Source organism: Leptinotarsa decemlineata, unplaced genomic scaffold (assembly GCF_025532065.1).
Source record: "Leptinotarsa decemlineata unplaced genomic scaffold, Ldec_3_MD MMD2_P_RNA_scaffold_10, whole genome shotgun sequence".
NCBI classification, from domain to species: domain Eukaryota; kingdom Metazoa; phylum Arthropoda; class Insecta; order Coleoptera; family Chrysomelidae; genus Leptinotarsa; species Leptinotarsa decemlineata.
Window position 1 is genome coordinate 1 of NW_027412524.1, and position 20,563 is coordinate 20,563.

General features: G+C 35.6%; 1 pseudogene; it reads left to right on the plus strand.

The window, feature by feature from the left end:
• Window positions 1–4,878: 4,878 nt before the first annotated feature.
• LOC141487289 (uncharacterized) lies at window positions 4,879–7,419 on the plus strand (annotated as a pseudogene).
• Window positions 7,420–20,563: the final 13,144 nt, after the last annotated feature.

Below are 20,563 nucleotides of genomic sequence, written 5' to 3' on the forward strand. Positions count from 1 at the left end.
ATTTGTAACGGCTAGTTCAGCGTTACAACAAAATGAGCATGGCTATTCAAGAACACCCGTACTAGCCATTGAACAAAATTATTTGTGGTTGTCTACTGACAGCTAAAGATTGTAGGAAGTTCGGCAAGCAAAACATTCTACGCACTCCACAAAAAAGTGTTAAATGCCAGGGGGATTAAAAAACGAAACGGGTTCTCGAAGTTTGGACGAGAGAATAAGTCGAAAAAGTAGCGAACGGTTCACGAAGAATTTGAAGTGATTTTTTTTTCATCCAAGTTTTGGGACTTTTCTTTGCTGAATCTTATGTTACACTAGTTTTCATGTTTTCTTGTGTAGATACGTTATAAATGTATTCGTGACATTTGGTTGAAAACTAGTACCTTGAGAGGATTTACATCCGCTGCTTGTTCCCGCAAAATCGTAAGTCGAAGATTTTCATACACAATTTTCTTGTAACTCGAAACCGAACGTTTTCAGGCAGCACTTTCAACAAAATCGAGAAGCTGCCGAATTTCATATATGATCGTGGATCCTCATCAAAAGAGGTAGTTTTACTCTTACTAGTAATAAGTAATGGGTTTCAATTTATTTTGTTGTGCATCTATGCACAACAAATAAATTGACACAATTCTATGTACATGACACAATTCTGATGTACCTCGATGAATTTGAATGAAGTACCTTTTGTGCAGTTGGATTGGAGAGTGCAGTAATGCTGTTCACCCGCCGATTACCAAGTTACTCTGAACCTGAATCTTGAATTATGTGACAGATAAGATGCATGATATTTTTTGTGACTGTAGAGAAAGCAAAACTAAAAAAAATATGGCTCTTCTTTGGCACCCCAAAAAAAATTGGAATCAGTACAAAATATGGCCTCCACGCTGGTTTATTACGGCCCTACATCTATCGTGCATCGACAAAATGAGATTGGCAATGTCTTGTTGAGGTACATTTGCCCATTCAGCGATTAAAAGCTCTCTCAATTGAAACGTTGTGTGAATGTTCCCCATATGCGGAGTAATTCTTCGTTGAACCATGTCCCACACATGCTCGATGGATTTAGGTCCGGTGATTGTGCTGGCCATGGCAATACATCAACTCCTTCGTTGGTGAGCCAGTCAGTCACTAGACGCGCGACATGTGGACGAGCATTATCGTGCATTAGGTGGAAGTTTTCACCAACAGCACCAGCAAACGACGGACGATAGGTAGAAGAATGCCGCCGATCATGATTCCGCCCCATAGCATTACTGTACCACCTCTGTATGTGTGGACTTCCTGGACGTGTCTCAAACGTTCATTATTTCCAGGTCGTCTCCACAGTCTTACTCGACGAGAATCTGGATGAAATCCAAATCTGGATTCGTCTGTAAACGAAACTGTGGCCCAATCATTTGCATCCCAGTTTTGATGTTCTTGACACCACTCTCTATTCTTCTACCGCGATTGCCTCTCGACAAAGGTGGACATCTAAGTGGACTTCTGTTGTGGAGATCTGCTTCATGCAGTCGATTTCCCGACAGTACCACGACCAATGGTTACCTGGTGCGTCTGCTGCAACACGTTAACCAACTCAGTTGCTGTGATTGTCGGTTGTCTTCTTGCGGTTAAGACCAAAATCGGTCTTGAACTGCAGTTGTAGCGCGTCCTCGCCCTGGATGTTGTTCGGCTGGACAGTTTGTAAAAAACTCGATAAAAGATTAGTTACCGTTTTTTGCAGGCTTTGTTCAACCCATAGAAATCTATAGGGTGGTCGAGTGTACCAATTTAATCGAAATTAAACGACCTCAAGAATTTATTTTTATGATATTTAGTATGTTATAAAAATATCCCTAGACTTTTCCGATGTATATATATATATATATATATATATATATATATATAATATATATATATATATATAATATATATATATATATAAATATATATAATATAAAATAAATAGATAAGTACTCTTTGATCATTCCCATATTGATTTCAATTTAGAGCCACCGGTATACAGCTGTTTCAGCCTATTGGGCATCGTCAGTACCGGGCAGGCGGTCCTCGATTGAAGACAAAATGAGAAAAAACCAAGAAAGTACTTGATAAAAATAGCTGCGTAAACGCAAGCGAAACATAAGTGGAACCACCTATTGTGTGACACCCAAGTCAACTTGCCAAGTTTTTATGTCAGTGTTGGTGGTTTGACCAATCAACCGACAACTGCGGTAGCAGAAATTTGGGAAGCTAACCTGAAATGCCATCGGAAAACGAATCCACATGTTTCTAGAAATGATATGAAAACTAAAAAGGTTAATGCAGTCAAGCTGCTGGAAAATAATTCCATGAAAATCAAAAAAATAAATAGATAAGTACTCTTTGATCATTCCCATATTGATTTCAATTTAAGAGCCACCGTACTCGCTAGGGTCGCTAGGGTCATTTTCAATATTGAGAAATGTGTAATTTTTCCATACTTAAAAGATAGATGTCGAATTTTCTCTGTCGAAAATGATTAACCTGGTCGTGATTTATATCTGGGAGATCCGAACTGCAAGGATTTCCACCGACCTGCAAAATTTATTTTCGATTTTTTGAAAACTGTGAAATTATTGAGTGGCGGTTGGAATTTTTTCTGTCGAAAATGAATAATCCGGTCGAAATCCATAACTGGCAGATCCAACCTGCAAAAATTCCTGCCGACCTGCAAGATTTATTTTCAAATTTGGGATATGTGGAGGTTTTCCATACAAAGTGGGTAGGGGTCTAATTTTTTTTGTTGAACATGATTAAAAACTGAGTGGCGGTTGGAATTTTTTTCTGGCAGACCCGACTTGCAAGAATTTTCGCCTAGCTGCAAAATGTATATTCGAATTTTTGAGAATTGTGATATTATTAAGTGGGGTCTGGGATTTATTTTCGTTGAAAATAAATTATTCGGTCGAAATCCATAACAGACAGACCCGTCCTGCAAGAATTTCTGCCGACCTGAAAGGTTATTATTTAGTTTACGCCGATTTCAGAACCTCTCCCCACCACTTTCAACCTTGAACGTCACACGAAGCAGCTAAAGTGACTTTGAGGAGGTGTTTCGAGTTTGACCTTGAACGACCTTGACCTACGTAACACGGCGACGCAGGCAAGGTGACTTTGAAGTGGTGTTTTGAGTTTAATCTTGAATAACCTTCATTAACTCTACATTTTCGACAGGGTGACTTTGATCTCGAATGAACTCAAACCAGTTACGCAGCCTCCTTGTTGTATAGATTACTTTGAACGATTGTTTTGAATTTGCATTTGAACGAACCTGACCTACGTCATACGATGCAGGCAAGGTGACTTTGAGATAGTGTTTTGGATTTGACCTTGAACGACCTTCATTGATCCACGCGGCTATTTGCAAGATTCGACTTTGAACGATTTTTGGCAATATCATATGCCTTTGCTGAGGGAAATTTGAGGACGTTCATGAATTCTCCTTCCTTTCTTCACTTTTTGAGTGAGCATATAAAAGAGGAGCCGCCCACTCATAGGAGTCAGTTTGATATCGCGCATATTGAATATTATTTCGAAGATTTGAGGATTCGACCTTGAATGACCTTCAGCTGCATGGGCGAAGGCTTTTGGACTGCGTTCTGACAATGCCTTTATATACGTCACACGAAGTAGCCGAGGTGACCTTGAGTAGTGTTTTGGGTTTAAACCTTGAATGACCTTATTCATTCCCCATATTTTCGACAAGGTGACTTTGACATCCAATGGACTCGAGCCAGTAAGGCAGCTTGAAGTTTTGAACCTATACGAGACAACGTACTCTAGATGAATTCGAGGGGGCGTTTTTTAACCTTGAACGACCTTGACGACGTCACAGTCACACGATGCAGGCAAGGTGACTTTGAGGTATGTTTTGGGTTTGACATTGAATGACTCTCATTGTTAGATGCGGCTATTGCGAAGATTTAAGGTTTCGACATTGAACCATTTTCGGCTGCATGGACGAATATGCTTTTGGAGTGCGTTCCCTGTTTGAATTTGAGTGACCATTTGCAATATCATATGCCTTCGCTGATTGAATAACCTTTAGTCACTCCCCATATTTTCGACGAGGTGACTTTGATCTCGAATGAAGTCGAGCCAGTTACGCGGCTTGAAGTTTTGAACCTACATGGCACAACGTACTCAAGGTGACATTGAGAAGGGATTTCGAGTTTAACCTTGAACGACCTTGACCTACGTCACACGACGCAGGCAAGGCGACTTTGATTAGTGTTTTGAATTTGATATTTAATGACCTTCATTGTTTGTTGCAGCTATTTCGAAAATTCAAGGATTTGACATTGAACGATCTTCAGCTGCTTGAATTCCCTACAATTTTAGTTCACATCAATTTTTCGTGATATCGATATTTTTTATTTGAACCCGTGAAAAAAGAGAAGGTGAAATTTTATCATTGTATTATAACGTTTATTTTTGATTTTATTGTCATTTGACTTCGACCTCGACCTCAAGCCAGTTGCGCGGCTTGAAGTTCTGAACCTACATAGCACAACGTAACCAAGGTGACATTGAGGGGCGTTTCGAGTTTAACTTAGAACGACCTTGACCTACGTCACACGAAACAAGCAAGGTGACTTTGAGGTAGTGTTTTGGGTTTGACATTGAATGACCTCCTTTGTTTGATGCGGCTATTTCTAAGATTTAAGGATTCGACATTGAACAATCTTCAGCTGTATGGAAGAAGAGGCTTTTGGAGTGGGTTTTCTGTTTGAATTTGAGTGACATTTTACAATATCATATGCCATTGCTGAAGTGAGTCACGACGCCGGCACGTATAGAGCTAGGAGTGGGGATAGTGTGGTGTACTACCACAACCACAACCGACTTATATAAAAGTCGAATTGCGATCCTGAACCTCATTCAGTATAAGAGAGCAACATCAAGATGAATTCCGAAAAAAGGCTCGCGCAAACCGGAGCGGCCGCGAACGCGGTGGCGGGCACGGTGGCGATGCGTTCAAACGCTGTGCGTGTAAAATAATTAAAGAGGGCAAACCTAAGCGATCTACCACACGCGCCCGCTTGTTTTGCAGCGAACTGTCCGCGTCTCGCTTGGCGTTCGGCGGTAGAACGCTGCTTACACTATTTGCCCGCTCAATTCGCGCGATCTTCTGCAGGACAAAACATGTTGAGCACAGAGGAGCTTATCGAAAGTGTTCGTGTTTAAACCAATTTTGTATGATCTCACTAATAGTGAGTATAAAAATATCAAGAAAAAAGACAAAATATGGGACGAGATTGCCGAATCGTTTTGAAGGGGTAACTGGTAAGTACAAAATAACATATTTGTAGTAGGTAATGTATTTTTCTTAAAATATTTATTTTAATTATTAATTATTGTCATTAAAAAACGAAACAAATCTTTGACGAATTTGAAATGCAGTATTTGTTGATCTTCTGTTATCATTTCTATTTCTAATGGTTCCAGGGTACGCTTCATTTTCTTCTAATAAATTGGATGGCAAGTCACGCTGTTTTATGAGCAAGTAATTGTGTAATACACAAACAGTTTTAACAATAATTATGGCTGTTTCAACTTTTACTTCAATAGGTCTGAAGAGAAGCCGCCACTTATTGGATAACATTCCAAATGCATTTTCCACGACACGGCGTGCTCGGCACAACCTTTTATTAAAGACTTCTTTTCTTAGATCAGATTTTGATTGGCGATGTGGAAAAGGTCGCATTAAATATTCCTTTAGTGGGAAAGCTTCATCACCAACAAGAACACAAGGTGTACACTCATCTTGAAATGGCAAAGGTTTATCTTTTGGGACATTGAAGGTTTTGTTATCAAGTCTTTGCCCCATAATAGATTGTTCGAACAATCCACCGTCGCTATTTCTGCCATATCCTCCAACATCCAAACAGATAAATTTGTAATCATAATCTACGATAGCTAGTAAAACGAAAGAAAACTTTTGCAAATAACAAAAGTAATTAGATCCAGTTTTATACGGACATTTCATGGTAATATGCTTTCCGTCAATGCTTCCTAAACAGTTTGGAAATTGCCATTTTTCGTAGAAACCATTTATACTTTTTTCCCATATTTCTTCAGTTGGTTCAGGCATGTATAAGGGTTGCATATGGTTCCAAAGCGCAGTACAAACCCCAAAAACTATGGCGCTCACTGTTCGAAATCCCATTCTAAAACTATGGCCAATAGTTTTACATGAATCTCCAGTTGCAAGATATCCTAAAAATAAATATTTTTTTAAAGCATTTTAATAGATTAGCAATAAAAATGTTATCAAGAAAAATGTTAACTTGTTTCAGGTGAAGAAATAAAGAAAAAATGGAAAAACCTACGCGATTCCTATAGTAAATATTTAAGAACCGAAAAAACCACCACTGGACAAGAAACGAAGATCTTGGATCGTTATAAAACTTGGCTTTGGGCTCAACAAATGGAATTTTTGCGACCTTCATTGGCATTTGCCAAAACACATTCAAACGTAATGTCAGTACGACAACCACCATCATCTGAACTTACTGAAGAAAGCCACAATCAAGTCCAATGTCAAGAAACAGCAGATAAAAATGACCCTTAGGTTGAATCACAGACACCTAGTGAAAGTACCCAATCACTTTCTGACAAGCAGCAAACAAATACTAACCGTCAGCCAATTGGTACAAATCAGCCACCAGCAAAAAAGAACAAAAAACATGAATTCAGCAAAGCACCAGCAACTCAGTTAAGCCAACGGCAAAATCAGCCAGCAAAACACCAATCATCTTCATCATCTGTAGAGCAAGTTATTTCTTATTTTGATAGGAAAACTGCAGAAAGTGCATGTGATGACATTGATGATATATTCAAAGGATATGTTAAGACTGTAAAAAAATTTTCAAAAAGAAGACAGGCTATCATTAAATTTAAAATATCACAACTACTAATGGAGCAAGAATTGGAGCATCTGGATGAAGAAGAGCGACGCAGGTCTACAAACTCGTACGTTTTTTCACAACCTGAGGCTTACTCCAATCCTGTGGTGCATATTTCTGAAAATTCTTCTTCTCTGGACAGACCGGGATCATCAGAATCCAATTTTCACGACAGTGAATCTTCTGTAGATTGGTATGAAAGATTTGGAACTTCACTAACGAAATTCCCGTCCAACATTTAAAACATGTGCAATACTTAATTAGGTAGATACTTATTTCGTTATTTACTTGTTCAACAAATAAAAATTATGTTTTAAAAATAATTATTTCGTTAGTTACTTACTAAGTGTTACAGCTAGTCGTTCAGCTGGTCCTATAGGTTCTCTGTAATGAGTAAACTGTTTTGTTATGTCCTCTTTTATGAGATCTAATATTTCATCGAAACATTCTACAGTCATCCTGAAATATATTTAAAAGCGCTGTTCATCCTCTCTTAGTTCGTGATATAATGTGTGAAATTCTCCTTGAATTTCACGAGTTAAGTTAATATCGTGAATCCAAATTCTTTGTTTCTTTCTACAAAAAAATATACAGGTCAATTTTATAACTATACCTATTTATTAAGAAACAAGATTACTTTATACTTACTTTTGAGGTTCACCATTTTCGTCAATTAACATGGCGAGAAGCAACGTTTTCTCTTCAAAATCCATATCGTTTCTTACACTTTGAACGTATTGGTGTGCGGTGGTTTTGTTCGCTTTGCGACCGCATCGCCACCGCGTCCGCCACCGCGTTCGCGGCCGCTCCGGTTTGCGCGAGCCTAAAATCATCGCTGTATTATTTAATAATTGAATTATCACTTTCATTTTCAATTTCACTAGAAAAATTGTGATGATCAAAGTTGTATGTACACAATTGAATTTTCTACAATTTTGATTTCAAACAATTTTTTCGTGGGATCGATAGTTTTGATTTAAACCCGAGACAAGGAGGGGGTAAAATCTTATCATCGTATTATCATAATTTTACAAGAAAAATCATTATAATTGAAGTTGTATGAAATTGAATTTCCTACAATTTTGGTTCCAATATTTTTTTTCCTAGCATCAGTATTTTTTTATTCAAACCTGAGAAAAAAAATATAATATAAATGAAAGATCACACTTTTGAACTCACTTTTCAGCTAGAATGCCTGGAAATATCGTCTCATTGCATGATACTTTTATTATCAGGGCGTCGTTTTCAACGGACTCCATTCCTATAGTATATCCACTATCTTGTATAATTAAACCATAACATTCATGTTGTCTCCTTAAAAAAATTATTGATTACTGACGGATTTTTCTCGATATAGCCACTAACTTGAACCATGAAAAACTTAATGGTGAAAACCACATATCGATATCTATCATCGTTTCTGAGTTACATGTTTTTCGAAAATGTGCATGTTCGAAAAGTTTCAATAGAGCTCAAAATTACCTGTCCACAAATGCAGCTCACTTGATGTTGTGCTAGAGTCATTTTAAAATACTGAATTTTCAGGTTTTTTCATGTAGACTTTTGAAATGCACTCTTTGATCAAGTAGGCTTTGGACGACGCGGCGATACAGCAGACAAAAAGATCTATTAAAGTAAGATATAAGTAACACATAGCCCACTTAAAATATGGAAGACCTGAAAAATCAGCAGTCGCCCATCATATTTTGCAACAAAACCATTCCATAGACTTCAGTTCATTAAGATTAGTTAGACAAGTTAACAACAACAGGCAACTAGATGCCTATGAGAGTGTAGAAATAGGTAAACACAATAATATTATGAATAACGATGACGGATCTATACCAAAGAGCATACTATATAGCTTGTTAAGATGAAATAATGTTGTTGGGTTTACTGATTACTACATAAGGACAAAAAAAAATTGGATAGGCAATATTGTGAAATTAATTTTTAAAGCTGAAAATTGTTTTATATAAACATATATTGTAAAATAATAAATAAAGCAAAATTGTAAAATTAATTTAGGTTGGTATACCTGTATGGAGGGTACGCCTGGATGGTTTACCGTTATGGGATACCTATATAGCATAAATAGGGTTAGTTCGCATTAGTTTCTAGTTTTAAATTTCCTCTTTGAAAATGATCACTTGGTGATCGAAACACGTATCGAGGTGTTAAAAATAACGATTTGGTGTTGGGAAAAAACTCCAGTAATATTCAATAATGATAATAATAGTGATAAAGCAAAACTTTGCATTACTGCCGCTTCCAATCCATATCTAGAATTGGCCGGCAAATTGAAAATGAGATCTTTCAACCTTCCCCAGAGGTGAAAAGTCTATAGGCGTTAGGTCCGGACGCAATCAGTCGCATCTAATGCTAGTAATAATATTAATACAAACAATAGTCGAGATTTATGGTGTTTGTGACATTATCTTGAGGAGAGAGTTTTTGAATTTCCATGGTAATTTCAATCATATCCAAGCTCCATTCTTATATTCAAAAGAAATTATTTCGAGCTCACATATATTTTGAAGAAATGTTGTTTGAAGAAAATAATTTTGATAATTTTTGAATGCAATTAGGAGTCTAAAGTATATTTTTCCAAATGAATATAGTTTCATGTATCAGAAGAGAGAATTATTAGGCGTCTAAAGTGTATTTTTCCAAATGAATATAATTTCTTGTATCAGAAGAGTGAATTATCCGATTATTATTTGGGGAAATATTATTGAAACCTGAAGTGAATTATTTGTTATATTTCATTTGAATTGTGTTATTTTCATAGTGGTTAATACCCTATCATCGATGCCTCTAGAAGTGAAATTTTTCAAATGTTTTTCATAATTTCTTCCTGATAAAGTCATGTGATAGCAGCGTCCTATATCTAGCAGTCATTCAAAGAGAGCCACTTCATTTGTTCTGGGAATAATCTTATAATTTGTTTCGTAATCATTTCACACAATTCAACTCTTTGAAAATCTACCAGCTTCAGATTGGTAAGTCACACCTCTCGTATGTGAAATGAAAGACGAATAATTTTTTCCACATTATTTATTCAAAGATTAGTATATTATACCAGCATTCTTAAGTTCAGTAATAATCAGAGTGCATGAGGGCCATATGCTTCAATCAAATATCTCAATCGATCAACCAAAATATTCGGGTCCTCCCAGTCCAAAATGTTGAATGCTTCAGATTATTACTCCAACGTTTCTTTACATGGCGGCGACCCGGTTTCAGACTCGCCTCTTGATGTATCTCTACGTTTAGGCTTAGTCTTAGTTTTGAAAAGGGGTTTGATAATTTCATTGAATTTCTTCTTATCGGCTTGCCCTTTCAAACGACCTACAGTGTCACGGTGAGCAGCAGTGCGTTCCAATATATGTTTATACATCTGGTGATCTATAGGCGTGTAATTTTTGGGATTTTAGAAAATAGTAATTCCAAAAGACCAAAAGTACTTTCGAAATCGTCATTATCATCGACTATATGTTTATTATCGAAGCGAATATTCTTATTCCCTAGTATTCATTCATCGTCAACATGTTTCGGGCCATATGCATTGTCATAATCTTCACAGTGATATTTATTTACTGTCCACTGTGTTGAATGCGATTCTGTCTGCTACCTTAGTCTCCATTAGTTCGAAGCCATCACTGTGGACCCAATGCAAAACTAATCCGACTGCTACTTTCAATCATCTGAAGACTTCTGAAGAACTCTAAAGAATTCTGATGAATTCTGAGGAGTTCTGAAGAACTCTGGAGACTACTGAAGAACTCAAAAGCCTCTTCTCTCACATGATGTCGCGACCATTATCGTATACATTTTTGCTGGCGTACCACATCTGATCGTTATCTCGAATAATGAGAGTAATTTCAGGATACAAATTTGGAAATAATTGTGAAACTGGCTAATCAATAATTTCTGTCACATCCACCCAGAATGTGAATCATGTTTACTATTTTATCGGTAGACCATTTCATATTGAAAAATAAAAAAGTAGATTTCAATTATAAATTCACCTGCTCAAAAATTATTTCGAATATTTCCAAGCTATCTTATCCTACCCTATCTTATTTTAATTATCACAAATCTCTCTTATTATGACATCAGTTTTGATAATTTCAATACAGTTCTATCAATTATTTCGCGGTCACTGAGTATCGAAAATCAATGGAAACTGAAGGCATATCTTTGGATTCAATGAACTTTATCATGATTTGTGATTCATAATATTCAGAAATACTCAACATTGACCAATAAATAACTATTCAAGTGTCTACCCTTCAAGGATAGGTGACCATTGCTGATATTTTGAATATTTGGGGCAGTCACCTGTTTCATTGAACAATAGCGATCGTATAAATTTTTGTTAACGCAACACAAAACCCATTGCGTGGATTAAATATGTCCGCTAGGTAGATAGGTTCCGATAAATTGTGCGGCTGTCTAATAACACCGCCATGTTAATTGGTGGCAATAGTTGTAAATCAACATTTAATGTATACTTCAGAGATGGGGCACGCCAAAAATTCTCGAGCCAGCTTTGCACCTTTCTTGAAGTTTTGCACCTACACGACGCAACGTACCCAAGGTGACTTTGAGGAAGCGTTTTGAGTTAAACTTGAACTACCTTGACCTACGTTATACGACGCAGACAAGGTGACTTTGAGGTAGTGTATTGAGTTTGACCTTGAACGACCTTCATTCATTCACGCGGCTATTTCGAAGATTTGAGGATTCGGACCTTGGACGACCTTCAGCTGCATGTACGAAGGCTTTTGGAGAGCGTTCTGACAATGACCTTTACATACTGTTTTATAACTTTCTAGTGGTTATAATAAAATAATGATACACGAACTGGCTGTGTATGAACTATTTATTATGGCAACTCTAACCTTACAAGTGTTACAAGTCTTGGGGCGTTGTCACCTAACTGCTTATGTTTAGTTGTCAGCAACGTCAACGCTACCTTCCTTGAACCAAGGGTGTATACTTGGTTGTCTACCTTACATCCCCTCCACTATAAGTTTGATTTTTTTGGAGGTTTAATAACCGTACCAAACCTAAACATTTTAGGTTCGCCAATGTTAATATTACAAATATCATTCTGATTGCTAGGCCCTAATCGAACATCATTATCATCTAAGCTTAACCTAGGTGGTACAAATACATTGTTATGCTTACTACTAACAGGTTGTGTATTAGACTGTGTTGCATCATCAAACCTGTCAAATACCTGGTGGAAAGTAGGTTCGTACTTATTTGAGGATGCTCTTAAGTCAATACGGTTTCGCCAAACAATCTCACCATGTTGATTTTGAATAAGATATGATCGGGGTGATGTATGATTTTTGATTATAGCACCTGGTTCCCACTTCTTGTGGATATGATTATATACTGTCACATCCCTGCATGGTTCTAATGGTAACAAATCTTTTGCATTTTTGTTGTAATATTTTTTTGAAATACTCTGCTTATTTTTCAACAACTGTGGAATATTTTCACATATCTTAGGTTTTAGTAAATTGGCACAAATTGGAATTTTTGTTTTACAAATTTTGCTCATGAGAAGTTGGGAGGGGGAATATCCCATTACGATATAGCAACAAAGCATACTCAATATCCTCTCCTCCTTTCATTGATTTTTCAACTATACTTTTCCCTATACCAACTCCTTTTTCAGCAAGTCCATTGGAACGTGCATAGTTCGGGCTTCTAGTGACTACTGTTATATTCCATTCTTTAGCAAGTTTTTTGAACTCATGGCTTTCAAATGGAACATTGTCACATGATATGATATCTGGTAACCTAAAAACTGAAAATATATTTTTGAGTGACTTCATTACAGTTTTTGCTGATTTTTCTTTAATGTGACGTACCTCTAACCGATTAGAGTATGAATCAAATGCAACTAAATAGCTTTTATTAGCGTAAGTAAATAGGTATGTCAAGTCCTAATTGGCGTGAAGTTATCCACAGATTTCTGGCCACACATGCCGACGTAGAGGAAAATAAAAATCTGTGGTTGGGATACAAAATTAATAGCACCCGTACTAATATGTGTGGCTGGAAATACCTATTCACTATAGGTTGAACGTGAAATTATTAAGACTATTTGTTGTTCAACATTTTTCTAGAGTCTTGAGTAGATTAAGGCGTTGATAATCCTTTTCTCATCAACAATACAGATTCAGGGAAAAATTAAAATTGAAAATATTAGACTTACTTTCCAATACCCTATATAGAAATGATATCCGATGATGTGCGTCAATCAAAATCACACAACTTCCATAGTTTCTTGGGAAGATCAATTTGGTGATAACAGTTTTCTTGTCATCTAAACAGATTTCGAAAAAGAAATTGTTGAAACAATCAGACTCATTTTTTGAGATTCCTTGTATTCATGAAAACCACACAACTCTTATAGAATCTTGAATAGATCAACACAGTGAAAACCGTTATCTTGTTACCCATACAGATTTCGAAAATAAAATTGTTGAAACGATCAGACCAACTTTTTAAACCCCTTGTAGAATTGAAACCAGATAATGTGCGTGCATAAAAATCGCATGAGTCTTATGGAATCTTGGGTAGATTGACGTAGTGATAACAATTTTCTTGTCACCCGAACAGATTTCGAAAACAAAAATGTTGAAACAATCAGACTCATTTTTTGAGATTCCTTGTAGAATTGGAACCAGGAGATGTGCGTTCATGAAAATTACACAACTGTTATAGAATCTTAGGTAGATCGATATAGTGAAAACCGTTTTCTTGTCACCCATACAAATTTCGAGAAAAAAATTGTTGCAATAATCAGACTCACTTTTTAAAACACCTTGTAGAATTGTAAATAGAAGATGTGCGTTCATGAAAATCACACAACTGTTATAGAATCTTGGGTAGATTGATAGAGTGAAAACTGTTTTCTTGTCACCCATACAGATTTCCAGGAAAAAATAATGAAACAATCAGACTCACTTTTTAAAGCACCTTGTAGAATTGGAAATAGAAGATGTGCGTTCATGAAAATTACACAAACGTTATAGAATCTTGGGTAGATCGATATAGTAGAAACTGTTTTCTTGTCACCCATACAGATTTCCAGGAAAAAATATTGAAACAATCAGACTCACTTTTTAGAACACCTTGGAAAATTGGAACTAGAAGATGTGCGTTCATGAAAAATTACACAATTCTTATAGAATCTTGGATAGATCGATATGGTGCAAACCGTTTTCTTGTCACCCATACAGATTTCGAAAAAAAAATTGTTGCAACAATCAGACTCACTTTTTAAAACACCTTGTAGAATTGTAAATAGAAGATGTGCGTTCATGAAAATTACACAATTGTTATAGAATCTTGGTAGATCCATATAGTGTAAACCGTTTTCTTGTCACCCACACAGATTTCCAGAAAAAAATATTGAAACAATCAGACTCACTTTTTAAAACACCTTGTAGAATTGTAAATAGAAGATGTGCGTTCATGAAAATTACACAACTGTTATAGAATCTTGGGTAGATCGATATGGTGTAAACCGTTTTCTTGTCACCCATACAGATTTCGAGAAAAAAATTGTTGCAACAATCAGACTCACTTTTTAAAACACCTTGTAGAATTGGAACCAGAAGATGTGCGTTCATGAAAATAACACAACTGTTATAGAATCTTGGGTAGATTGATAGAGTGAAAACTGTTTCCTTGTCACCCATACAGATTTCGAGAGAAAAATTGTTGCAACAATCAGACTCACTTTTCAAAACCCCTTGTGGAATTGAAACCAGATAATGTGTGTGCATGAAAATCGCACAACTCTCATGAGATCTTAGGTAGATTGATGTAGTGATAACAATTTTCATGTCAACCGAACAGATTTCGAAAACAAAAATGTTGAAACAATCAGACTCATTTTTCCTTGTGGAATTGGAACCAGAAGATGTGCGTTCATGAAAATCACACAACTGTTATAGAATCTTAGGTAGATCGATATAGTGAAAACCGTTTTCTTGTCACCCATACAAATTTCGAGAAAAAAATTGTTACAATAATCAGACTCACTTTTTAAAACACCTTGTAGAATTGTAAATAGAAGATGTGCGTTCATGAAAATCACACAACTGTTATAGAATCTTGGGTAGATTGATAGAGTGAAAACTGTTTTCTTGTCACCCATACAGATTTCCAGGAGAAAATAATGAAACAATCAGACTCACTTTTTAAAGCACCTTGTAGAATTGGAAATAGAAGATGTGCGTTCATGAAAATTACACAAACGTTATAGAATCTTGGGTAGATCGATATAGTGGAAACTGTTGGATAGATAAACACAGTGAAAACCGTTTTCTGGTCACCCATACAGATTTCGAGAAAAAAATTGTTGTAACAATCAGACTCACTTTTTGAAACACCTTGTAGAATTGGAACCAGAAGATGTGCATTCATGAAAATTACACAACTGTTATAGAATCGTGGTAGATTGATACAGTGAGAACCGTTTTCTTGTCACCCATACAGACTTCGAGAAAAAAATTGTTGCAACAATCAGACTCACTTTTTAAAACACCTTGTAGAATTGGAACCATATGTTATGTGTTCATGAAAATAACACAGCTCTCATAGAATCTTGGGTGAATCGATATAGTGGAAATCGTTTTCTTGTTACCCACACAGATTTACAGACTCAAAATATGAGTCTGATGCAACAATTTTTTTCAGACTCTTCAGACTTGTTGCAACAATTTTTTTCTCGAAATCTGTATGGGTGACAAGAAAACAGTTTACACTATATGGATCTACCCAAGATTTTATAACAGTTGTGTAATTTTCATGAACGCACATCTTCTATTTACAATTCTACAAGGTGTTTTAAAAAGTGAATCGATTGTTGCAACAATTTTTTTCTCGAAATCTGTATGGGTGACAAGAAAACGGTTTACACCATATCGATCTACCCAAGATTCTATAACAGTTATGTAATTTTCATGAACGCACATCTTCTATTTACAATTCTACAAGGTGTTTTAAAAAGTGAATCGATTGTTGCAACAATTTTTTTATCGAAATCTGTATGGGTAACAAGAAAACAGTTTTCACTATATCGATCTACCCAAAATTCTATAACAGTTATGTAATTTTCATGAACGCACATCTTCTAGTTCCAATTCTACAAGGTGTTTTAAAAAGTGAGTCTGATTGTGTCAATATTTTTTCCTGGAAATCTGTATGGGTGACAAAAAAACGGTTTTCACTTTATTGATCTACCCAAGATTCTATAACAGTTGTGTGATTTTCATGAACGCACATCTTCTAGTTCCAATTTTACAAGGTGTTTTAAAAAGTGAGTCTGATTGTTTCAATATTTTTTTCTGGAAATCTGTATGGGTGACAAGAAAACAGTTTACACTATATAGATCTACCCAAGATTCTATAACAGTTGTGTAATTTTCATGAACGCATATCTTCTATTTACAATTCTACAAGGTGTTTTAAAAAGTGAGTCTGATTGTTGCAACAATTTTTTTCTCGAAATCTGAATGGGTGACAAGAAAACAGTTCACACTATATGGATCTACCCAAGATTTTATAACAGTTGTGTAATTTTCATGAACGCACATCTTCTATTTACAATTCTACAAGGTGTTTTAAAAAGTGAATCGATTGTTGCAACAATATTTTTCTCGAAATCTGTATGGGTGACAAGAAAACGGTTTACACCATATCGATCTACCCAAGATTCTATAACAGTTATGTAATTTTCATGAACGCACATCTTCTATTTACAATTCTACAAGGTGTTTTAAAAAGTGAATCGATTGTTGCAACAATTTTTTTATCGAAATCTGTATGGGTAACAAGAAAACAGTGTTCACTATATCGATCTACCTAAGATTCTATAACAGTTGTGTAATTTTCATGAACGCACATCTCCTGGTTCCAATTCTACAAGGAATCTCAAAAAATGAGTCTGATTGTTTCAACATTTTTGTTTTCGAAATCTGTTCGGGTGACAAGAAAATTGTTATCACTACGTCAATCTACCCAAGATTCCATAAGACTCATGCGATTTTTATGCACGCACATTATCTGGTTTCAATTCTACAAGGGGTTTAAAAAGTTGGTCTGATCGTTTCAACAATTTTATTTTCGAAATCTGTATGGGTAACAAGATAACGGTTTTCACTGTGTTGATCTATTCAAGATTCTATAAGAGTTGTGTGGTTTTCATGAATACAATGAATCTCAAAAAGTGAGTCTGATTGTTTCAACAATTTCTTTTTCGAAATCTGTTTAGATGACAAGAAAACTGTTATCACCAAGTTGATCTTCCCAAGAAACTATGGAAGTTGTGTGATTTTGATTGACGCACATCATCGGATATCATTTCTATATAGGGTATTGGAAAGTAAGTCTAATATTTTCAATTTTAATTTTTCCCTGAATCTGTATTGTTGATGAGAAAAGGATTATCAACGCCTTAATCTACTCAAGACTCTAGAAAAATGTTGAACACCAAATAGTCTTAATAATTTCACGTTCAACCTATAGTGAATAGGTATTTCCAGCCACACATATTAGTACGGGTGCTATTAATTTTGTATCCCAACCACAGATTTTTATTTTCCTCTACGCCGGCATGTGTGGCCAGAAATCTGTGGATAACTTCACGCCAATCAAGTCCTAACCTTTCCCAAGGCCGTTCTGGAATATCGTATGAGTGTAACGTTTCTTTCTGCTGTTTACGTGCATTTTCTTCACAAATTTTATATTTTTTCATGAAGGTCTCAATGTCATAATCAATACCTGGCCAATAAAATAATTGTCGTGCTCGATTTTTACACTTTTCAATACCAATATGGCCTTCATGCAAAAGCTTTAGCATTTCTATTCTTAGACAAGACGGCACTACCAATTTATCATTAAAGAGTAATAAATCATCGACAAACGTTAAATAATCTTTGAGTTTATAAAAATGATGCCCGACTTCAAGTACTGAGTTTTTATTATCTGGCCAGCCATTTATGCAATATTCTGTAACGACTTTTAAATCTAAATCTTCCTGAATTTTATTTTTAAATTGTAATTTCCGTTCATCGGACATAGGAATATTTTTTATGATAGAATGCACAGCAAACTGAAATTCTTTATCTGACTTTAGACCTTTTTGCAACAGATAAGCTCGCGATAATGTGTCAGCAATATAAAGATATTTTCCCGGTTTATACTGAACTTCTAAGTCATAATTTAGTAATCTTAATCTCATTTGCTGTAATCGGGGAGAAATAGCAGCCAAATCTTTTTTCATAATTGTTTCCAACGGTTTGTGATCAGAATTTACTCTAACTTTCAATCCGTAAATAAAATAGTGAACTTTTTGGATTGCAAACACTATAGCCGACATTTCTTTCTCAATGTGTGCGTACTTTTGTTCCGTGGAAGTGAGACTCCTGGACGCAAATGCGACTGGGTGCTCATCCTGTAGCAGACAAACTCCTAATTCATCTTTTGATGCATCCGTCTCAATCTCTATTGGTTTCTGGGAATCGAAAAACTTTAGTATAGGTGCTGACGTGAGAATTTGTTTTAATTGAGAAAGCGATTGTTCGTTAACGTCTTGCTACTCCAAAGGATGTCTATTCTTGTTAACTCTCTTAATGGGGCAGTAATTTTTAACATGTTTGGTACAAATTTACTCAAATATTTTGCCATGCCTAAAATTCTTAACAAGTCAGTTTTGTTTTGAGGGTTTGGCAAATGAAGAATTGCTTTTACATAAGTTTGATTAGGCTCAACTCCTTTTTTTGAATAGATTTGTCCCATAAATTTTACACTGTTAGACATAAACTGAATTTTGGAACTATTAAACTTAATGTTATACTTTAAGGCACGTTCAAGAACTAATTGTAAATTTTTGTCATGTTCAGATTCATTTTCTCCTGTCACTATTAATCATAAAAATAAAGACCTACACCTTCCAAGTCCCCAAAGATCTCAAAGTTCTTTTTTTTGAAAAACTTCCGGTGCAGAACAAATTCCAAATGGCAGTCTACAGAATTTGTATCTTCCAAATGGGGTACCAAAAGCGGTGTAATTAGAACTTTGATCATCTATTTTAACCTGGAAATAGCCATCCTTCATATCGAGAACAGTAAAGAATTCTTTATTACATAATTTAACAGCTATTTCCTCAGCTGTCGGGATCTAAAATTTTCTCTTTGAATTGCTTTATTGAGATACTTGGGGTCAAGGCGAATTCTTAGATCTCCATTTTTTTTCTCCACAATCACCAGAGGATTCAGCCACTCTGTCGGTTCATCTATTTTTTTTATTACACCTAAACCTTCTAACTCCTTCAACTTATTTTTCAATTTCCCATTTAAAGAATTTGGAACCCTCCTGGGAGGCTGAATGTATGCTACTGCATCTTTTTTTTAGTATAATATGGTGTTCAGACGGAAATAGACCTAATCCATCAAAAACATTCCTGTACATTTTCTTAACATCATCCAGATTCTTAAATTTAACAGATGGACCCTGAGTTATGCTAGCTAGCCTTTTAATCAATTCTAATTTTACACAAGCTGATAAACCAAGTAAAGGTAATTGGTCTGCAGTGTCAACTACCAAAAAATTGATAATGCACTGATGGTGATTAACTCTACAAGACAAACTAACTTCACCTAGTGGCTTAATCCTAAAGTCATTACATCCATATGAAACTAAAGTTACTCTAGTTGATTTCAGGGTGTTATCTTTCAACTGTAAACTATTCAAAGTGTTTATAGGAAAAACACTTACTTCGGCTCCCGTGTCAAGTTTGAATTCTACCTGATTGTGATCTTCAACTGTCACTATTTGTTTCCAGTTGTTCTCCATGTCTGTGTTGCTTGTATTTTCTCTCAGACTGCTTTTCTCGAATCGACTCATGGACTTCCGTGTTATTGAACCAATTAGCGACAATGAATTCACATAGATTTCTTCACTATCGCTATCACTGTCAGTTGCAGAACTATCAGACTTGTGATCTTCTTCTACCTCATGCACATACCTCTTTACTGGTTTTTTCCAGTTTTTTTTTGAGAACTAGATTTTCTATTTTGAGGGCACATTGCTGCAAAATGGTTTCTGCCTTGGCAAGCAGCACACATTTTTCCATTAGCAGGACATCTTCCATTTACGATATGCTTGTAACTACAAAATTTCCATACACTTTGACTAGAACTAGGAGCAATTTTATCCTGGTGGCTCGTTTGAAAACTATTTTTCTTATTTTTCAAGGCATTTATTTGGACTTCACTTTGTAAAATTTGGACTGATTCTTGCTTATTTCCACAGCTCTGCAAAACTCGACTGCTTTGGTCAACGTTAACTTTGATTCTCTAAGTCAGTGGTCGCCAACCTCTTCAATGTGTTGAGCTACTTTGTTAATTTTGGAATAAACAGCGAGCTACCCACACGGAAGCCACGTAACGCAACCTAAATGAAATAATCCACAGTTAATTTATCATTATATGTATTTATTTTACTATTTAACTGGTAATACATAATACATAGGTACTAATAATAAACTAATAACAAAATAACTAATATTACTAGTACGTCTTATTCATAGCTACATT